Source organism: Thunnus albacares, chromosome 6 (assembly GCF_914725855.1).
Source record: "Thunnus albacares chromosome 6, fThuAlb1.1, whole genome shotgun sequence".
Lineage (NCBI taxonomy): Eukaryota > Metazoa > Chordata > Actinopteri > Scombriformes > Scombridae > Thunnus > Thunnus albacares.
The window spans coordinates 19,120,531-19,128,213 of record NC_058111.1 but is presented as its reverse complement, the minus strand read 5'-3'; the positions used below and the strand labels follow the sequence as shown (position 1 = coordinate 19,128,213).

Here is a 7,683-nt window from a genome sequence, read left to right as displayed (position 1 = left end):
GACAGCTCCATCAAAGCTGCCCTTTAAATTACTTCACACCTTCTGTGCTTAACACATGTAGAAAAAGCTAGTTTTCAGCACCCGCTTCAAAGCCGTATGTGTTGTGTTACTGGACAAACTCCAATTAACACTTGTCATGGCAAAATAATTGTTGCTGAAAAATCAACACTTTGATGTGAGGAAACTTGCAATGAATTACTGATAAAATTACTTTTTATGGGTTTAATTGAGAGACCAGCAGAGACATGCTGACCAGAAAGTGAATGAGAGAGAGGAGAGAAGGAAGAGATGGGAGAGAAGGGCAGCAGGGAGGGATAAACGAGAAAAAGGCAGATAATCATGTGTTTGACATTTCAGTGTCTGGTGAAAGAGAGAGGATGGGAGAAAAGAAGATGAATAGACAATGGATTAGGGGTCTGGAAAGGAAGACAGCTCTTCTTAGGTTGCCTTCTTTCGTAAATGCAAGTGGGAGCAAGTGAGAGGTGGGCCTGTGGTCAGAAAGACAGACGGAGTAAGAAAGAAAGAAAGAAAAAAAGAGTGTGAGAGAATTCTCCTCTGGCTACCTTGCATCGACAGACACACAAATACACAAAAACAAAACATTCATCTTCAGTTTAGAGCTTCAGAAAACTAACTTCAATCAACTCCTACCATACTGCCATACATTTAATATAGCCTTCCATTAATATACAATACCAGTCAAAGGTTTGGACACATCTGCCCATTCACCTGAATGAGAAATTATGTCCAAACTTTTGACTGGTACTGTGTATACATGTATACACACAGCATAGATTTATTTTCTAGAGCAATGTGTTTTACCTTCATCACAAAAATAATTTCTGTTCCCATTTAAAGAGAGAACAGAAAATAAGCATAACATATCCACTTATCAGATTTCATTAGAACTGTCAAAAAATGCTGCTTAATCTTTTCCATAATCTGGTTGTTGGGACCTGGCCATGAAGGGAAAGCTATGACACAATGACGCTGAACGAAAAGACAACAGAATCCAGGGGCCACATGCATAAACAATGCATACAAACAAAAACCATGCGTACGCCATCTCCCACACATACTGTAAATTGGTATTTATAAAAACAGAATGTGCGGTGAGAATGTGCACACCTCATGCATTCTTTAGACCATGTACACAGGTTTTTCTAAAGCAATCTGAGGTTGATGTGTCACAATCTGGCTCTTGGCCCATGACAAATATGGAGACACACCATGGTGAAAGCTTTAACAGTAATTTATTTAATAAAGCAAAATAAAAGAAAGTAAAAGAACAAACTAAGGCTTCAACATAACCAAAAACAGGTGCCTGCAGGGAGAAGGGGAGAAAGAGAGCTGTTAGTTAGTTAGCCAGGAATTTATAACCTGGGGACACCAGGCCCAGGTGTTGCCACTGATGGCACTGGCACTTGGCACTGATGACCCACTTGTGGACCAAATCAAACAAACAGGTGAATCACATGAGCACAAGAAACAGCAGGGATCATCACAGGTGTGATGAGGTGGAGATGGAATATAAGGTGAGAGAAGAGAATCTTTTAGTAAAACATTGTTTTGGTTGATAACCAGCTACACTTATTGTGGGATTTTTTTAGAGACCTGTAAAATGCCAATCAAAGGTGCATTTGTTAATGTAACATTGATTAATTATTTTTGTGTGATTAATTTTATCATTCTTTTCATTTACATAGGAGTCAACATTTTATTTTACTGTTAATATTCTTCTTATCCTTAGTTGTGACACACCTTATAAAGTTTAGTTTAGATATGAGTGCTACAAACTAATCATTGATTACATTCCTGAGATATCTCGCCCAACGATGGTTTACAAGTCTGTGTGATGAATTAATGATAAGGATGGTATAAAGAGCCACACAGCCCTGCGTAATGATCACGAGTAATGATGGCTGTTCTGCTGTTGGAGAATTTTGTGGGTGCAACGCAATCTGTGAAATGGCACTTTTTATTTGCTGTTTGTTTTATTGAAAGGTGTTAAGACTGGTGGAGCAGGTGGCGAATTGATAAGAAAATGGCTGGCTCAGGGTGCGTCTTCATCCATTTATGGCTAATTGTGGGAGTAGAAATGAGGTTCATGCGCCCAGTTCTTCAATGACTGAGATTTATAAAACAGAGCCCTGTGTACACATGGCTTTATAAATATGAAGTAAAAATGCGTATGCATATTTCTGGCTTTGTGCACTCACACAGATTTAGTCATGAATCTACACAGAGTTTTATGCATGTGGCCCCAGATCTTCATGTTCCCAAAAACTGAGGCCTTTTTAATATTCTGTGAACTAGATTTGGAATTATCAAGTAAGAGTTTGATATTTGTTCTATTTTTCTCTCTCTCTACCATACAAACACTCCGTGGCTGTCTCTTTCTTGCACTTTTAACTCGGCAAGATTACTTTACAGACATGACAAGCAGAGCAGCATGGCAGTTCAAAGAGTATTGGGAGAGGGTTAGGGAAAAGCCAAAATCATGTCTCAATAAATAGACAGAATACATGCAGGTGTGTCTTTAGTAGAGGTTGAAATAATATTTATTTATATAAACTGAAGTTAATTGTATTATACTTTCTTTAAACTGCCACCACCACTCCTATTCCCAGCAGTAGTGCCTTGGGCTTGGTTGGCTGCTCCATTGAACACAAGTGGCTTGCATGGGTGGGAAGCCAATGAGGGCTCCTGTGTGTGTTGCTGTAGTATTGGCCCCTATTGGATGGTCTTGGCACCAAGATCTAGGAGATAGTCTAAATTGTCTCAAGAGGAAAATTTGTTTGAAATGAAAAGAAGCGAAAACATGCTCCAACAATTCCAGTAATGCTCTAAGAAGCCTTCAATGATGTCAGCTCAGCACTTGTCCTTGAGGGAATCTCTGCTGCCATGCTGAATGGCAACCTAATACTCTTAGATACTCCCTTCATGGTCTGCTGGATTAAGTGAACAGTGATGGATATTCAAGTGACACATCTTACTCATAATTCACTGTTATTATTTCTTCTGAACACTTGATAAAAGATCAGTTGACATAAAAGCATAATTATGACCATCTTTTACAGTTTAAGTTACTTTTATGTCTACCTATCATAGGTTAGGTCAAGGGTTAAAATCAAACTATTTTGAGGAACCTGAGTCTGAGGGGGTCTTCAAGCGCCAACATACTCCAACAGAAGTGCTTGTCGGATGGTCAAACAGCGTCTGAAACCCCTACCTCCACACCATTTCAATGTTGGAATTTCTGCAACTTTCCAAAACCAACAATCTGATATTGAGACCCTATTCATGCAGCAATTGGTCAGGTGTGTGGAAATTAGAACTATTCTCTAGCTTTCTTTTTTCATTCTTCACACTGCCAGTTCAGTCACTTTTCATGTGTACAACTGAGTTCAACACTATGATTGCCTTCCAGGTGAGACTGTGTGAAAATGTGCATCGTTATTTCCATATTTAAACAATTATCACATTTCATCCCTCTGTGATGATCAGCTTTTCACCCCACCAAGCATACTCCGGCCCTTAACCTTGTCATAGGCCCCTCAGCTTGGCTAAGCCCATGGTCCCACATCCACCCTATTTACCTCTGCACATTGTGATCCTGGTGAATGAGGCCCCACCACAACAAAAGTACACAAATTCAGCATAGAACAATTTTAATATTAGAGATTAGAGATTCTGTCTTCTTACTAGTTTGAGCAGCTGATGGGCAGATTTGTTTGTTCTTGCTTGAGAATGAACCCCCCTGAACTGAAATGCTTCTTCTACGTGTCCCTGAAGTGTTTGCTCTGCAAGTTTAAAAAACCTAAACCGCTCCTGAACATTTTGATATGAGCCGTATCTTCTGTCTAGCTCAGCCAACATTCTGTCAATTACAAGAGTGAACACCGATGGGAGAAACTTCAGCTGGGCCAGACAGTTCATACTCTAAATCCAGACAGTCACTTTTTGTCTTGTCACTCGCCTGTGTGTCTGCTACAGAATTCACAAAGGATTGGAGACATCTTCCTTGCACCTGCTTTGAAACTGTCAAAGTGAGAGCAAAGACCTGATATATATGTGTGAACGAACAAGGTCTACAGGGTTACACAGGTCGATTTCAAGTGCTTGTAGTGAAGTACTCACTCAAATCTTGAGAGAGGATGTCATAAAGTTACATAGAAATGCACTTTAAAGCTTGCATATTATTCTGTTTAGGATCCATGCGTCATTATGTGCAGTCACGTTGGTTCATAGTTCAGATAGAGTGCTTTTGTATGCGCTGACCATCTTCTGTCAAACAGGGACATTTTTATCTGGTTATATCCATTAGAATGCAAGCCTGCAGTGACAGTCTGCCAACATAAAGTAGGTTCAGAGGGGGGGAAAATTGACCAGATAAAGTTGAAAAGCTCTGCAGTCTCCTGGCAGCAGGTTACATTATTGACCCAAACCAAATGATGTTTATAGGCAGTCTAGAGGGTTTATGTTGTTACGCAATTCTTACACAAGCTTATATAATAATGAAAATAACTTTGCTGTCAATTGAGAACAAAAGATAGTCTATAGGCACCATTATCCAGCAATTTCTCTCCACAGTAGACATACAAATATTGTGTGCTTGGAATAAATTTGTGTGTATCCACACACATAGAGTGCCTGGACTTTTAAAACATTTTGGCTAAATCATTGTTATCAAGGTAGTGAGCTAAAAACATGAAGGTAGAAAGATAGTAAGCTTCACAAAGTAGTGCTTTTGGCTTTCCTTTTAACTGGATTGCACTTTATTGTATGTGTTTCCACTATTGTTTCCAGCCCTTCTATATCAGTGGCTGTAAGTCTCTGCAACTGCAGCTATCACAGTGAGATTTAGAGAGAAGCAGGGAGAGGGAATCTGGGGAGGAGCAATTCATGTCACTACAGAAACAGTCATCAGTCTCTGCATTGTGTGCTAACGTGCATGTCGGCATTCGCGCTGTGTGTGCACGCGCTCTACAGTAATAAGCTTGTTGGTGTCCCCAGTTCATTTATCTGCCTCCATTCAGAGTGACCTTCAGCTACACTGCCTGCACTCAGATATTCTCCACACATCTACAAATACACACACACACACACACACACACACACACACACACACACACACACAACCAAACCAGTTTTAGATGCACATAGAAGCATATGCTTTCAGGTACCAATCATCTTGGCCATAATAAGCAAATTTAATGACATTTTCATAAGGTTTCTAAATACATATAAAACTGATTACAGGGCACTTACTCAGTCCCAACTCTGCTGGAAATATATGGATGATTGATGTTCGGTAGATGGCTGAAGTTTGTCATCCTGGAGTTCTTTTCAGTCTTTTACCTTCTTTATCCTTTCCTCTTTGTAATTGAGATTGAGATTAGTCTTGCAACTTTGCGCTGATAAATACCCTGTTTTCAAGATGAAACATGGTTAGGGTTATGATTTATGAGCTTTTCTTAGGTTAGTCAGTTATTCAACAAATTTACAGTGTGATGTACAGCACTTGAGCAGAGAACATTATATCAGCAGCCCAAATAATAGACAACAAAACTTGCACAGGCCTAAAAAGAATGGTGTTTGAATGTCCACTTATAGATAAGAAGTGATGTGTAGTTACGCCTGTATGTTATTTTACACATAGAACTATTAACCTAATCAAGTTAACACAGTGAGGTGTATAGATTGGAAATTAAAAATGGAAATGATTGCTGTCTTGCATTGGTACTTGCAATCGGCCAGTATAAGTCTGGAATTGGTATCAGAAGAAGAGAAATAATGGAATGAATTTATTCCTATCGACAATAGGTATTCCTGTCTGTTTTTCCATCATATACTAACACACTCTCCTATCAAGCTCTTGGACGTGGGTCATTTTGGGGCCATGGAAAGATTTTCTTTAACTGTTAGCATTTTTAAGACTCACCATCAACAGGACACTCTGTGACACCATATTTCTTGGCCACTTGACAGATGACTCAGGTCCAATTCTGTGGTTTAGGAATGTTTCCTCTGTAGCAGCAATTCACATACAGTTACATAAGCTGGCAGAAAACTCCTGAAGGTTAAGCTGGGCTTACTGGACATGTTTGGGTTTATCAACTCTTGAAGGGACACAACAGATAGGAAGGCAGAAACCACCCATAATACAATACACTTGTATGTTGTTATGTTAAGTCTTGTTAATAGTAGCATGATATCAGATAAAGAAGGCTAAAGTTAGACACAGCTGTCCAGTGGATGAAATATGCAATGTAACCTACGTAATGACAAGTTGAAGTTGGTCTGTGGAGTCTTTTGTGTTTGCATTTCTGTGCATTTTCACTGCAGTCCAAAGCTGGGGAACAACCTGGAACATATTGATGGTTTTCTCATCATGCAGCAAATTGGACAGTAATGCTATGTTGGTGGATTGAAAACACCATCACGCACATACATTCTGTTATACTGTTTACCTGGATCAACTATGAGTTTTACATGTATGACAGAGCAGATCATGCCCAAACAAAGGTGTGTGTCCAAATAGCTTTAATTTAGCATATCGACTAAATTGTCTTTGGCAGTACCATCAGATTTGAATATGTGCAGTATTTGTCATGATCACACATGGTTTATTTCATGGTTTCAACATGAAAGTAAATGAGTAAATGAATGAAGGAGGTAAAACAAAAATATTTGCACATTCAGAGATTGCGAATTTTTCAATGAGGGAGGAGGAGGAGATGAAATTTTAAGGATTTTAATGAGGTAATAATTACTCAAAATAGAGTATTTTATATACAACTTCAAACATGTCTGGAGGGGATCTTTAATATTAAACTGATAGCAGTGACTTGCTAACCACTTGTAATGACAAGGAAGCCGATAAGCACAATATAGTTAAAAACTATATGGGTTTTAATGGTTAAACACATTATATATATATATATATATATACACATATATATATATATATATATATATAGAGAGAGAGAGAGAGAGAGATATAGATATAGATATAGATATATATATCAGTGGAGGCTGGTCCATAGAGGCAGAGGACATTGATCCTCCTCTATTTTTTAAGAGGCAAAAGGGAGATCAAAATATTAAAAAAATATTTGGTTGAAAGTATTTTTTCTCTCTTTGGAAAAAATCTATTGCTGAAATTCTGTTTAAAATGCTTCAACAGCGACACCTGCAGGGCAGGAGGTGAAAAAGCAGCGTGTGTGAAGTGGTAGTGTGTGTGGGGGGGGCGCAATTGGTGGAGGTGGAGTGGGGGACAGAGGAGGACGGGTGCTTGCTGACCTCCGCAGGGCGGGATCTCTTACATTGGACTCAATGTATTTCATTTTTTTTCATGCTAATCGGCGATTGGCCATGACATGTAAAATGACGCTCCAAGGGAGGCTGTCCTCCCTTACCAATCAACAAACAGAATGCAATATTGACATTGAGTTGGTCCAATGACAGTTTCCAGATTTCATCTTCAATTCTCTCCACTGTAAGGCAGAGTAGCAGCAGTAGATAGCTCCTTGCGTTAGCCAATGCAACAGTTAAGGACTGTTGTTAAGCTAACGGGAGAAATTATCTGGATTGTGCAGCACAGCAGCAGCAGGACGCTGCCGGGGAGGCTGGAGAGAGAAGCAACCAGAGAAACAACCAGGAGAGTTAGCTTGTTTGTCA

At 39.3% G+C, this 7,683-nt stretch overlaps 1 long non-coding RNA gene across 1 annotated transcript; it reads right to left on the bottom strand.

The window, feature by feature from the left end:
- Positions 1-1,299: 1,299 nt before the first annotated feature.
- Positions 1,300-6,102, bottom strand: LOC122984712. Its single transcript, XR_006403955.1, has 3 exons — positions 5,945-6,102; positions 5,272-5,429; positions 1,300-1,324 (listed from the first exon to the last, which is right to left on the bottom strand). It is a non-coding gene; the product is annotated as an uncharacterized LOC122984712 (long non-coding RNA).
- Positions 6,103-7,683: the final 1,581 nt, after the last annotated feature.